Source organism: Lagenorhynchus albirostris, chromosome 14 (assembly GCF_949774975.1).
Source record: "Lagenorhynchus albirostris chromosome 14, mLagAlb1.1, whole genome shotgun sequence".
Lineage (NCBI taxonomy): Eukaryota > Metazoa > Chordata > Mammalia > Artiodactyla > Delphinidae > Lagenorhynchus > Lagenorhynchus albirostris.
In genome coordinates this window covers 45,608,036-45,623,068 of record NC_083108.1, presented here as the reverse complement: position 1 = coordinate 45,623,068, position 15,033 = coordinate 45,608,036, and the positions used below count along the sequence as shown (strand labels likewise).

General features: G+C 39.5%; 1 protein-coding gene across 1 annotated transcript in view; it reads right to left on the bottom strand.

The window, feature by feature from the left end:
• Positions 1-14,659, bottom strand: part of CHST9 (carbohydrate sulfotransferase 9) — a 234,275-nt gene extending 219,616 nt beyond the window's left edge. The window contains exon 1 of the mRNA XM_060121292.1: positions 14,480-14,659. The gene's annotated coding sequence lies outside the window, so the exon portion shown is untranslated. The remainder of the gene's footprint in view (positions 1-14,479) is intronic.
• Between the last annotated feature and the right edge of the window lie 374 nt (positions 14,660-15,033).

Below are 15,033 nucleotides of genomic sequence, written 5' to 3'. Positions count from 1 at the left end.
CGTGCTGGGCAAGGGAAAAGGGGGTGGGGAATGAGGATCAGGAAAGAAAAAATTCAGGAAGTATAGTGCACACGAGCCCTCCTAGAATAAACTCCTTGATAGTGAAATCTGGCAATCCACGAAATAAGTCAGGGTAGCGCAGAAAAGGAAACAGGCATGAAAGGACTGATTCTGAGCACTGATTTCATTTAAATATGGAAATAGGTAATAGGGCATAATAATAAAAATGTAACAAAAAATCTTAATGAGGGAAGGGAACTGGAAGGATACTTCATTTCATTTTTGTTAGCATACGGTAAAACTGATGGGGGAGTGTACAGTTCCATGAAGTGTTATAAATGTACAAGGTTCATAAAAAGAACTCAGCTCTTCTATATTTTATTTTACTGCTAAAGTACTTTTTCTAAGCAGGTGAGTAGATCCTACAAAAGCAAACAATCAGGGATTCCAATACACAATGACAGGGAAGACTTCTCAGGTAATGATTAGGTATTTATTTGTTTCTGATAACTGATTTTCAGCGTAGTTTAGCTCACTACTGGTGACAGGATATAGGGCTCCACTTTGCTATTTCTTCTGTGATTCCTGTTTGGAATATATGTATAAATAGAACAACACCATTTTCCATTGTTTGTTACACTGATCCTTTCTGAGAGTTTAGGTAAAATGACCTATTTTTCATGAATGAAAAATAGTTACATACTTGGTCGAGGGTTCTGCATTCTGTGTGCAGGGAATTCAATATACTTATAATATCGAGAATTATTCCCCACGGCACAACCTTTCACATGTATTTATTATCAAAAGGTTCTATTTGAGCAAAGTCTTATTATCATATGTGTATATTCAATAAACTTAGAGTACAAACAGCTTCCAGCTAATAATTACCTACACAAATTGTTCACATAGCTGTTCACTTTAAAACCCAAATTCTATATGAAAGTTCACTTCTCCTATTGCTATAAATTCAAACTTTTAACTTACGTTGTTAATGGTCTTAGAAATTTTTTTAAAAATATGAAATAAAAATATATTAACAATATATTAAAATATATTAATGAGATCACAAAATTCAATTTTACCCAGTTCTCACGTCTTAAAATTCTGTCCCCCTTACAGTAGTATGCGTATCCACTGTATAAGTACTGACATGTATATGAGTAGCTTGGGGTGGAGGTGTGTGTGGTGGGACAATGGGTATAAGAACTAAAGCTATTATTACCTTTATCTGAAGATAATCAAGACTTTTTTAAGAACCAACTCTCTCCCCATAATAATTTACTATTTTTCCCTTATTAAAAACAATTCCAAGTTTAAACTACTTGTCTGTCTTAATATAAGCTGAAGATGAAGTTTAACTTCCGAACATAGCGAAATTTAGCCTCAAGACAGTATAACCTGGCAGTATCAAGAAACTGGTTCCTTCAGATTTCTCAAAAACTCAAACCTCTTCTCTTATTATAATTTATAATAATTTATGAACTAACATATGAAAATAAGGGGAAGAGTTCTATTAATAATCTTACCTTTGGTTTATTGTATCTTAAGATACAAGAAGATCTAGAAGTTTTTTTACCATATATCGAGAAGCACTGCTCCACTTGTTCTGGATAAGTGAAAGGTACATATCGAAGCAGCCCTAAATGTTATCAGAAAAGTATTCATGCAAAGTATTCTTACAGGGACCTGACTGCAAATACTACATCAAACACTTAAATGGTAGAAGGAATATTTTAAATACTTATTTTGAAGTTGAAATTTTTCCAAAGAGATAATTTTTTATTACAAATTTTGTAACTTTTTAAAAATTTAATCTCTTTCACTTTGTGCTTCATATGGAATCGACTCTCACTTTTGACCTAACAGAGAGCTCTGTTTTCTGATATTTGTAAATCTATGGTATTGGGCTTTTAAGTACCTGTTTCTAATATACAAGTACTGATACTGCTTGCCTGCCTTCTAGACGATGTACAGTTGAGAATCACAGTGGATAGTAAATCTCATTGGAGCCTTGGCCAGATCTATTCTACACTGCACACTGCATTCTGCTATGTTGTGGATCTTTCCGTGAAAATCATCAGTAATCTTACACTTTGTTTTATAGGCAAGCACCAAATGTTAAGCAAAGACATGGAAGAAGAAAAAACATATTGCCAAGTTGCCTAATTTCCCTATAAAATTTCACATGTTGAGAAGTTCTCATATATAACTGAACAATGGGGAAAATATTACTTCATCTAATATTTACTGACAGTACCCTATTAGGTATTGTCTCCTCTACTGCCTACAACATAATTTTTAAGGATGGCTTTTTCTTAAGTGTTTAAATATAAATTAGTGAGTATTATGGAATGCTGGCTGAAGATATTTAGATACTCTGGAGAGGACACTTTACTAATTGACCAATGAAACCACTTTCAAGCGCACAAGCTCACTTCAATACAATGTGACAATGATTGCAACTGTTGGATAGTTAGTTTGAAATCACAGAATATTTTACCCAATTTTTATTTTGGAAAACATCTACAGAAAATTAGCAGTAATATTATACAATCTTTATCTAGATTAAACAAGTGTTAACATTTTGCCACATTTTCTTTTTTCTCTTTCCCATATTAACAAAAATTTTTTTTTGCCAAACCACGTGAAAGAAAATGGCAGAGATTCTGAGACTTCATCTCTAAATACTTTTAAGTATATCGTCTCTCCCAAAACACATTCTCCTACATGACTCCAATATGATTAGAAAATTTAACGTGGGTGTAATGCTGTATGATCTTATAGCCCAGAGTCCTTCCAATTGTCCCAATATTATCCCTTATAGTTTTTTTTTTCTCATCCAGAATCTAATCAGGAAGTATATCTTTCAGTTAGTTGCCATTCCTTCTAATCTTTTAATACTGAACAGTTTTCCAGGATTTTTTTTAGTGACACTGACATTTCTGAAGTGTCCAGGTGAGTTATATTGAAGAATATCTACCAATATGGATCTGTCTGATTGTTTCCTCAAGATTAGATTCAGGAGAATCATTTCTGGCAAAATAACTTCAGAGGGGATTGTCCTACTTCACGTGTGTATCAAGAGGCACACAATGTCAGTTTGTCCACTATCGGTGACGGCAAGTGTGGTCACTTGGTTATGCTGGTGCCAGATATTGTCCTGTAAAGGGACTTCCCCTCTTTGTAACTAATAGGCAATCTGTGGGCTGACAGGTAGAGTTAGTGTGACTAACCTGTCCCCATCAACCATTCACCCAGTGGTGGATTATCCTTTGTAATAGTAGTCACAAAAAGTGACTTCATAATTCTATCCTTTCTTTTATTCATTTGCTTGTACTCTTCAGTGAAACAGAGCTTTTCCTTCTACCTGCCCCCGTCTGCATACTACACACACTGTAGGCTCATGGATGCTCTTCTTATTAACGTGCTGTAATCCATAACATACATTATTACTTTTTATGTTCAAATGATCCCAAGTTGAGTCAGTGGGTATTCCTGAAATCTGGCTCTTATGTCCTTCTGATGGGTCTCCACCACCTTTTGAACAATTCCTTGTTTTCTGTCACAAAATGTGCCAGGCTTAGCAGATTCTCCCCTACACTAGTTCAACCACGAAGGCTTTAAATAAAAAGGAGACGAACTCAATTTTAATGCAGTCATTTGAATTTAGGAACAAATAATTAGAATAGTGCCTAGAACATAGTAAGTGCCAGTCAGTATGATAGGTTGCTTCCTTAACTTTTTTAGCCATAGTTTGAAGGCTTTGTGCAATTCTTAAAACTATAGACTTTTAATTTATAACATAGATTTTTATGTTACTCTTTCCAATTCATCTATTTATTCTTACTTTAATTTGTTCTCCTTCATTTCTTTTATCTCTATATGGAAATCATACAAATAGAAAACTTCTAAAGGATTTTCTTTTTTTTTTCTCCAACGTAGTATAATCTTAGATCACTGACTAACGCCAAAATATGCACAAACAGCAGAGCATAAATCCCTGATATAGTAAAGCCTTTTAAGATTCCTGAATTTATCAAGTGATTTCACATGTCAGAGGAAATAATGTAAAGAAATGCCTGGACTTTTTTTTTTTTTTTTTGGTAAAAATTTCAATAGACCAACCTCACTCTCTAAGCAAATGTAGCACTGCTGAAGTCACCTCTGCATGAATCACTGATAGGGAAGAGAAACTGAAGAAACAGGAGTGTGATATTTGGAGGGGTCACAAAGAAAGTAAAAAATGGAGTCTTGTAAATTCCAAGTCATTTATTTATTTATTTATTTATTTATCTTAGAATGTGTGGGTGGATGTGTGTGTTTGTGTGTAGTATATGTGTGTATGCATGTGCACATTCGGGGTTAAAGACAGGATGCCCAAATCAACATTTATTCAACAAATACTTATTACACCCCCACTCTGAGTGGGCACTATGGTATCTTCCAGGAATATAAGGACCAAGAAAACTACACAGGTCCCTCCCTTAGGATTAATTAAACAGTTACACAAATAAATGTGAATCTGCAACTAGCTGTGATGAGGGATATAGATACACAAGTACAGATACATGTATGCATACAAAGATGTGTGTGTGTGTGTGTATTATAAGGGAATTTGGTTCAGTCTAGGGGGACAACATGGCTCATTTGAGGAAGTGACATTTGGGTTGATATCTGAGGTTTAACTAAGAGTTCACTAGGCAATGTTTGGGTACCTGTGTTTACAGGTGTGAGGATGGGAGAGAGCCGGGAGAGTCAGAGCGACTGGAAGAAAGCCAGGCAGCTGAAGTAGAAGGAAGGACTGGAGCTACCAAAAGAGATGAGACTGGAGGAGCCTTGCTGGGTTTCAAAAAATCAGGTGCACAGCTTTGGTCTTTATCTTAAAGCAGCGGTAATCCATTTAAGTGGCATGTGTAGCTGAAGGGGTGATAGTTGTCATATCTGCATTTTGAAAAGGCTCCTCTCACCTTATTGGAGGATGGATTTGGAGGGGGAGCAACATCAGATGCCAGAGGACGAGTTATAAAAGCCCTGTAGTAGCCCTCATACAATGGATGGTGAAAGTTGAGACTCGGGGGATGCCCTAAGGTAGACGGGTAACATCAGTGACGGAGTGAGGGCTTTGATATGCGGTGGATGGAGAGGGAATGTCAAAGATAAAATCCGGATTGGGAGCTGGGGAATCCTGGAGGTTGAGGTGAGATGGGCAGAGATCACAAGTTTGATTTTGACATGTTTCATTTGATGTTTAAGACTGACAAGAACAAATACCAAGCACAGAGCTGGATCTACAAGTGGAGAATTTAGAGAGACTTTCTGAGCCATAATCATGTTTTGTAGAGTGCTCTGAATAAAACATACACCAGTAATTTCAAGGAATCTTATTGGACAGTATGTAGTGTACGTATATTGGGAAAAGTCAAAGTGAACCAAAGTTCTAAGGTACTAGAAGAACAACCTCTGCTAATTGAGAGTTCAGTAATTTGCAAATCCATTTCTATTCTAAATGCTGTTATAATTTCCTGATCTGCAAAATCTGAAAATATGATCTTGCTAGACATTTTAGCAAGTGAGATATACATACATATATATATATATATATATACACACACACACATTTAGCAAGTGAGAGCTATGTATCTATCCATATTGAAGTCACAAAAGTGATCATGTAAGTACAGAATTAATATTTAAACTATTTAATAATCTGTACAACTTGGGGTCCAGCCACAAATAACCAGTAAGACCACATCAGTGCACCCAGCTGAATGCCAACCCTGTCACAGGGATAGAATCTCATCCTCTGATGGTAAAAATTCCTAATTGAAAATAAAGTGCAAATATTAGAAGGTAAAAGAGTGTTGGTAGTTACTACTTTTAGTCCAATAATGTCACTAACACCTCAGCATATTTTAATACGTTGAGAAAATTGATTTTGGGGGGGAGGGAGGAAACTACCCTCATTCTAATCTACTGTCCAAGGGTGCTGTGGAAAAATCAAATTTATTTAGAGATATGTTTCTAAAAATTTGTGTCCACATTTTAATTTTGAAACTTCTTTTTGAAAGTGTACGATCAACGTCATCATTTTATCTAAGTCTTCACAGACGGTATTTGCTTAAAGTAACCTGTAACTTTGGATCACAGCTCTAACAAAAAAGACAACAGAAACGATCACAAAGCTAAGTGAGCTTTGAGCTTCTCGCTCCTGAAACTAATGCAGTAGTAAGACTTACGTTCTTCATTTGAATTGACAAAGTTGTCTTATTCCGTTCTCCATTTCATGTGTATCCAATAGAAGCTTCTGACATTTCTTTTACTACATTACTACACTAACTGGGTGTATTTTTCCCTTTCATACCTACATTCTTTAGTGTTTTGGATTTCAGTTTAGGGGAGTATTGAGGTCCTATGGAAAAAGGAGGCACTATGACTGGAATGTCTCATATCTGTTTATTCTGACAAAGAAGGTTTTCTCTTGTGCGGCATTGTTAACGGTACAAAGAGGAAGAAGGGCTTTACTTTCACAATCTTTGCCTCTATTCCATGCAAGAGTAAAAAGCGTAACAAGAAAAGGCAGATATTCCAATAAAATTTCACTGCCTATATAGATCTTTGTGCTGCTCAAATGAAAGAAGCTCCTTATTTTCCTTATCACCTCCACAATCCAACACCCTCAATATTATCTTCCCTCAATTCCCATTGCTCCACTAGACTCTTATTAGAAATTGTAACAAAAGTGGACCAAATCAAGTTTGGGGTCAGTCTGAGGTTGAATCCTGGGCCATTCAATTGACCAAGAAGCGTCCAGTAAGAATGAACAATATACAACAAAACAATCATAGATCAAATTGTGTTCTGTACAATTGCTGCATCCTTTTTGTATGAAAACCTGCCTCTCTTGATTGGGTAAAACATGTTCTTCTATGTAGAGAACCTTATGATTACGTCAAAGCAATTGGTTATTCCCATACACGCGCACGCACACACACACACACACACACACACACACACACACACAGACATACTGTGACTTCAATCTTAATTGCAAACCACAACTACTGAAGCCCATGAGCCTAGAGCCCATGCTCCACAACAAGAGAAGCCGCCACAATAAGAAGCCCACGCACCGCAAGGAAGGGCAGCCCCCGCTCGCTGCAACTAGAGAGAGCCCACGCGCAGCAACGAAGACCCAACGCAGTCAAAAATTAAATAAATAAATAAATAAAATTTTAAAAAGAGTTTACATTAAAAAGCTTCTTTCTTTAAAAAGAATAAGAAAAAAGAGTAAGTCATATGATGTTATAAAAGACATCTTAGGTGGACCCACTGTGGACAGTAATCTAAGAAAAAAAATCTTCCTTACAATTTAGTAAATTCAAGATGCTTGCTGCAGCTAATACTGAACTGACATTTTATAATAACTCAGTTCCCAAGAGCAGGTCTTACATTATGGTCTAGTAAACAAACCATTATAAGTAAGAAAATTTTAGTTTCGCTCTCAATTTCCTCCTTGCTTCTGGGATCCTATACTCTATATACTCTCTTGCCCATATATAGGTTGTGTATATGGGCAATCTTCAAAACCCTCTAATCCCTCTGCAAATACTATATATTATGCAAAGAGAAGACATGTTGGTGTGTTTTTAGTGTGGAAACAGCGCACAGACTATATACATCTGAGACAGACACAGAGGTGTCTATACCTCTCCCCCTCCAACTCCCATATGCCAGCACAGGACACACTTAATTCAAGTAACACAAAAACATTCTAATACAACAGTTTATTTGCATCCGTAACAGATTTTGGCCTCTGCTAAGAACATACTTCACAGCATTACGTTTCATGGTGCAACTTCCAGTATTGGACCCGTGCAGTTCTTTGCATAAGCCTATTTCAAGGGCATTGACGATATAATCTCAATTGATGCCTCCTTTTCCTGTTTTCTCGGTGCCTGAGATTATGTATGTATATATGGACGTAGACACAGAAAACATGTACATCTATACATATACATGCATATACATACATATGTGTGCATGTATACACTGTCTCTGTACACAAAAGCCTTCAATGCTTTCTGGAGATACGCACAAGGTTAAGTAAGGCCTGCAAGAACTGAAATATTATCCAGCTTGCACATTCGTTTGTCAACACTCATAGTCATCCATGAAAGATAGATTCCTAAGAGAAATAAGGAAGAAGTAGTAAATTTTTATAAAGGTGAGAAAGAGAAAAAGGTCAGAACATGAGCTTGAGTTTGATGGGCAGTGAAATTTGTAATACTGGTCCACTGAATGCAGAGACCAGCGGACAACTGGGATGGTCCCGCTTAAAAGAAGTAAGGATTGCATAGGGGCATGAAAAACAACCCACGTCATCATAAAAATCTTGTCTATCTATATCTATTCTTTTTCAGATTCTTTTCCCTTATAGGTTATTACTACCACAACATAGTAAATCGACTATATTTTAATAAAAAATAAATAAATAAGAATTAAAAAAAAAATCTTGTTTATCTAGCCCTGACTCTCACCAGGGCCAGACAGCCCCTAGAGAATATTTTGCAAAGGATTGGGGAGGTTCAGGTTTGTCACAATCATTAAGGGAGGGGAGTTCTATTGGTTTTTAGCGGCTTTTTTGGTGAAGAATTTTCCCAAATATCCCAAACAACGTGCAGTGTTCCCTGAACTAAACCTATAATGAATATCAACCTGTAGAATCTGGCATATAAGCATTTTCTAAGAATTTCCACCACAAAGTCCAGTGGTTTACAACAAGGTTGCTGTGGCGAATAAGTCAACGATTTTGTATAGTCTTTCTCTTAATTCTAGAATTAATAGACTACAACATTAATAGAAAATAAACTGGAAAAGGCAACATCAGCACTGTCAGTAAGTTCCACCATGGAAATATTTTATTTGTTATTATTGATGATATGGTGGGTAGCCTGCAGAGTCCCTTGAAGTAGAGTTCACACTAGTAACAACAGGAAAATGCTGCATAAAGCAGTTTGGGGATTTTGGTGAGACTATATTCATAGTATTTACTCTCTCATTTGCAAAATATCATATTTCCACGTTCTCTCCACTCCGCCTTTCTATAACTTGACTTTGGCATATCTTCCCTACAATGATTACCATCATTTCCTTCTTTCCAAATACAAATGTCTGGTTTGTAATTATCCTAATACTACTTTTAGTCTATTCTCCTTTCATTTTCCTGTACTTCCTATATGGAATGTCTTCTGACGTTCCTGTCTTAAATCCAATTTTATTTGTTATAGAGTATGTACACACAGCAAGCTTCTGACTTTTTTTTTTTTTTTTTTGCGGTACGCGGGTCTCCCACTGTCACGGCCCCTCCCGCCGCGGAGCACAGGCTCCGGACGCGCAGGCTCAGCGGCCATGGCTCGCGGGCCCAGCCGCATCCGCGGCATGTGGGATCCTCCCGGACCGGGGCACGAACCCGCGTCCCCCGCACCGACAGGCGGACTCCCAACCACTGCGCCACCAGGGAAGCCCCTGACTTCTTTACTATGTGTTCCAGTGAAGTCACCCCCAAACATTAGCATAGTGAAATGCACATTGTACTAAAAATTAATTTTATTCTACTGTTCCTTTTCATGACAGATATATTCAGTGATTATATTATTGATTAATTACATTTCAAGATATTAAGGGGGTGACACAAAATATTTGTTATTAAGAAGAGGACAGAGTCTAAGAGGGTTGAGAACCACAGTTTGGTCCACAGCGAATGACAGAAGACAGGAAAACCACAAGCCTCCTGCGTGTACCTCTGTACCACTTCATTTCATGACTATCGTGTACAGCTGATACCATCATGGCTAGAAGGAGTTAACTCCCCCATCCAGCTACCCAACTTAAGTCAAGGGAGCTGCATAAGGAGTCGCACAGATCAGGTTTCTAGTATCTACTCTGCCACTAACCACCGGTGTGACCTTTAGCAGCTCACTGGGATCACTGTGGGCCCCCATTTCCTTAACTGTAAAATAAGGGCATTGGAATAACTTACTTTTAAGGTCCTTTCCAGCTCTATCACAAAATGCATAATTTTGATTCTAAGACTTAGGCGCTGATCAGAAGAAACTTATTCCTTTAATAAATGTATATAAAATATATCCTGTGGGTAGCAATTATATTTCCAACCACAATATATTTTTTAAGTACTCAGTCTAGTCAAGTCTTTTAAAAATGCCATGTCTTATAAAACTACAAAAATGTTTCCTCAAAAAATAAGTCCCCCTACACTTTATGGAGTGAGCACATTTATTATGAGAACAGTCACCAATCTGAAGGGGACATCTACTTTTCTAGCACCATTCTGCTCCCTGTCGTAAAAGTCACAGTTTTCTTTTTTGCTTTGAATTCTTGAAATAAAAATGATTTTATCTCTCTGCCTTTCCAATCATATATTTTTGGTAGCTCTAACCTTCTCCACAGAGGTCTTCTAAATTCTAATAGTCCACAGAAATAACAATTCAACAAAATCTATACACAACTGAACACTGACCGCAGACAAGGTGTTCAAGAACAAGTGCTATGCTGTGAATCAACTTCTTGTCCAAGTAACTATTTCATCGACAACGAATTTTGCCCTGGAGCTTTTGAAAAACACAATAGAAATCTGTTAAGTTGGCAGTCTTGCTGAACTTCAGCTACTTTATCTAACCAGGTCCTTGGTAACAATAGATACTTGAGAGCTTCTTTTTGATAAAACTTGATTTGGAGCCTAGGTGCGGAGAGCAAATGGACCAAACCCCTTATTCTGATGGCAACTTGCTGTTTTCGTTTTAGAAACATACATATAGAAATAAGGCTTAGAAGTATCACCTTAACACATACACATGTGTATGCTTTAGGAAAACCTCACGCTTAAAAACTTCCATTTAATAAGACAAAAACAAACAAACAAAAAAAGACTTAAAAGTTAGAATATTCCTATTTGGTTTTCAGAAGCACCCCACACTATCATCTTTTCAAAAACATATTAATCACCTCTGTTATATACAAAGTGGGACTGAATTTCTCCAATTTTGATCGAAGGACTTTTATTTTTCCAGGAACACATCTAATCCTTAAATTCATTAAGTAGGTATAGAATCCAGTCTTGATTACCTCTCTGGGAGTTATATATAATTTACTTCAAAGTTTTCATACCAGGTTTGCTCATTTCTGTCACCCAGCTCGTTTCTGGGCAGGCTGCCCACATGCCCCACCTCCCCATAAATCAGTTTTGGTGTTTGAGATATGCAAGCTCATTTAAAAATTAACCTAAACAAAACAAAATAATTAGAAAGGCAACTTGCCCACAATAACAATGAAAATCGTTTTCAAATCAAATGTGTAATACATTCCAAAGACAAACACAAATGACTTCGTAAATAACCATGATTTTGGATTATCTTTGCCTCTATTCCTCTCATTAACATGAATAATTCAGAGTGCTTCCTATACTTGATGAAACTGTCTCCCCTCAATAATTCGTTTTTAGTACACAGAAAAATCGCATCCTTATGTTTTTCCAAAGGTTTAAATTAGACCATATTTTAAAATGCAACTTTACTTTCAAAATTATCTATAGCTTGGGTTCATTCTTTTCAATGCTATCCTGGCAGCAAGTAAGGAGACCCTTGTGCCTTCAAGGCAAGGGCAGTATAGAGCAGTGTAACAGGTAAGAAGACAGAAGCCCCACCTTTCTTTGGTTCGTGATAATCTTCAAGTACATATCCATTATTTGCAAAGTGTGAGCAAGACTGCCAATATCTTTTTCCTTAAAAATACGGAAGTGCTTTGGGACACCCAGATTTGAGTAAAAAGAATTTCCCAACGTTCTGGCCACACTGAAGGAACAATATTTTTATTATGTGACTTAATTTTAAGTAATAAAAATATCCTAACATTGCAGTTCCAGATAAAGCAGACATTCCCAAATGGGAAAGCATTCTGGATGGGGGGAGGACTCAAAACCTCAAATCTTGCTTTAATGACAACATGAACAAAATGAAGGGTGTGTGTCTATCTGCGATTATATACAAATTCATCTAGATTCCCAAACACAAATATAAAGATACTATGTAGATAGACATTTTACTCGTATCTTATATAATACCCTATATTACGCATACCGAATATTTGTGCGGGAAAGAATGTGTATGTCTTAGGTCTACTTAATTTGGGGGTTAGAATATTAAGTTAGTCTCCCATTTTGTCAATTCTTCCTGGGAAGATGTTACATTCTTCTGCAAACCACACTAATTTTCTGGAGTCATGGGGCTGTTTCATGCACTGCTTCAGAGCACCAAATGCTACCCTTGTGACCAGGAAGAAAGGGAAAGAATGCCATCAGGAGGAGCCTGCAGCTGCACTAACTCTCAGCTTCTCTCTGGTAACAAAAAGGTGGGGGAAAAAAAGAGCAATCAGATTTCAATGGAGTATACACCAGCCTTGGCCAAAGGCTTTAAAACTTTTTTGATTTCTTCTTTCATTGAAAATAAAAGGAGAGGAGCTTATAGTGTAATAAACCAAACACAACAGTTGCTGAACTTGGGTCAAGATCAGATACCATTACAGCTTTTGGGATGTTCATGGAAATGTCTAAAGTGAGGATGTATGTCTTGATACCTGTGAAAATAAAACATTATGCTTTGAGTGGGAGAGAACAGATGGTTGGTAATGGTTTAAAACATTTATGTTTTTGGACTGTCAGCAAGCCTCTGTATTAAAAAATATGGTGTTGTAGTCACTACAGACCAACAACTATCTGCAAGGCTCATTTTCTGGAGGATGCTACTGTAATAAAAGAGATAAAACCCAAATGAGGCCAGAGGAAAATTCCTCTTGTTTTCTCAAGTCATTCAATGTGTGCTATTTCTTATTGACTATATTCAATCAAAATGTTTTCTGTGTGATGAGAGGACTTAAATTTTTCCTCAATAATGAGTCAACTACCAGTGCCCGGGTATTGTATCCTTTTTTGGATACATGGGAAAGAACTGTAATTTTGTTCTGTGTATCTGATTCATGCTGATTGAAACCTTAAAAACCCTCTGAGCAATCATAAAATCTGGTAGTCCAGGGTACTCTCGCCCATCAAAAGCAATGACCATCTCCTTATTCTCAATTTGGTAGACAGGCATATTGTACTATAATTATGTACTGGAATTGGCAGGTGCCAGGCCACCGAACTAGGAAGACAGATAAATATTAACTACAGTCACACTGTATTTTGGTGTGTATATATATGTCAGTCTAAAATAAGTCCACGTCCTTTAAACCCAATGTAATAGTGACAAACACAGATAAAACTGTATACAGAGAGGTTAACGCAATGTTTGGGCTTAAACTAAAGAAAAATAAATACTGGTAAATAATACTCTTAATTACTATAAAAACTGCTAAAGGAGAGTCCTATTAAACATCCACAGTGTTTTGATTTGCTCTTGATAACATAATGGGGGAAAAGTCACACAAGCACACACTCTGTATGATTTACTTCCTATCCCTTTGAAAACCCTGGGAACTGTTCAGGACAGGTTTGCTGATGCGAGGGAGTTGGGGGTAGACCTGCAGGAAGAGGAGGGAGAACCAGCGGGCCGCTCCAGCATCGCTCCTGTGAACTTAGTTGGAAATAACTGCTGACAGACATCAAACATAACACCTTTTAGCCTCCTAACAGAAACACGCTGATAGGCAGGATGTTGAAACGGGGCAGAAGCGGGAGCAGGTAACCGTGTGAAAGTAACAGCTGCGGCAACAAAGCAACCACGCAATTCCTACTCTCTCCCACCCACCTCGGGCCCCTCCCCAGGGCACCCCCAACCCCTTCGCCCGGCCCGGATGGAACCCGGGCTCCGAGTCTCCGCACTTCCCTCCCACGTGGCCCGCAGCCTCAGCAAGAGCCTCTGCGAGGTCTCGGAGTTTGGGACCGATGCAAAAAGGGGCATCACAGCAGAGATGCTCATCTTTCTGCCAAACACGCTGGAGGACCGGATAAACCGCCATCAGAAACTCAAGACCGTTCCTCCTGATGTCTTCTTTCCAACCTCGGCTGGCTTGCCCCGAGTGGGGGCTGGCACCAGAATCCTGAGGTGCAGGGTGACCCGCCCCGCCGGGGCTCAGGAATCCAGCACAGGTAGCTCCCGAGTTCAGGCACCCGTCCTCCTCCGCCGCCCCTCTCCAAGTCTTCGCACCCCCTCCATCTCCCGGACCCCCTTTCCCCTCAGCACAATCAATAAAGTGAACAGGAGTGGGTTCAAATGGGGGGGGGAGGGGATTAGGGTAGAAAGAGAAGATGCCTTCTGCAGTCATCAGAGATGGAGTACCTGGAAAGGTGAGGGTGCGCTTCCCCGCCCACCCAGACCCCTCTCCAACCGAGGGTGCAAGCGGCGCCCCCGCAATCTCGGCCCCTCCAATCCCGGACCCCCTCCCCCACGCCCCGACCCCCGGCGGTTACCTGGCGAGCGGCTAGGGGAGCTGAGGGTGCCGGCAGGGACTGCTTTCACGGGAGCGGAGCTTCGGCGGGAAACTTCCCCGAGCTCCGGGGCAAACTCTCGCGGACTCCGCCCGCCGCGGGCCGCGCGGTGGGCAGGAGCGCGGTGCCGGAGCTGGAACGGCGCTGAGCCTGGCGCTCGCCCTCGCCCTCGCCCGTCCGACTGGGGCTGCGTCGCCGCCTGGGCTCCCGGCCGCTCCCGCTCCCGCCGCCGCCCCGCCCCGCGGCTCCGCCCCCCGGTTCCCCCACCAACCCCTCACTCCCCCCAGCCGCGCGCCCGCCTGCCGGCCTCCCCGTCTCCGCCTTTGTAGCTCTCTGCCTGTCACTCTCTGGCCTTACCTCTGCTGGCCACTCGCCCTCCCTCCCAGCCCTAGGGCTCTGGTGCCACCCACTCCTGGTCCAGGGAGTGGTGATCTCCGGCGTTTGTCTCCTAAGTCACCTTCTCTTCTTCACCTCTGCCCTGTCTCAGATTCTTCCCCAAGTGTTCTAGAAACACCTGAAGGAGAAATCTATAGGTT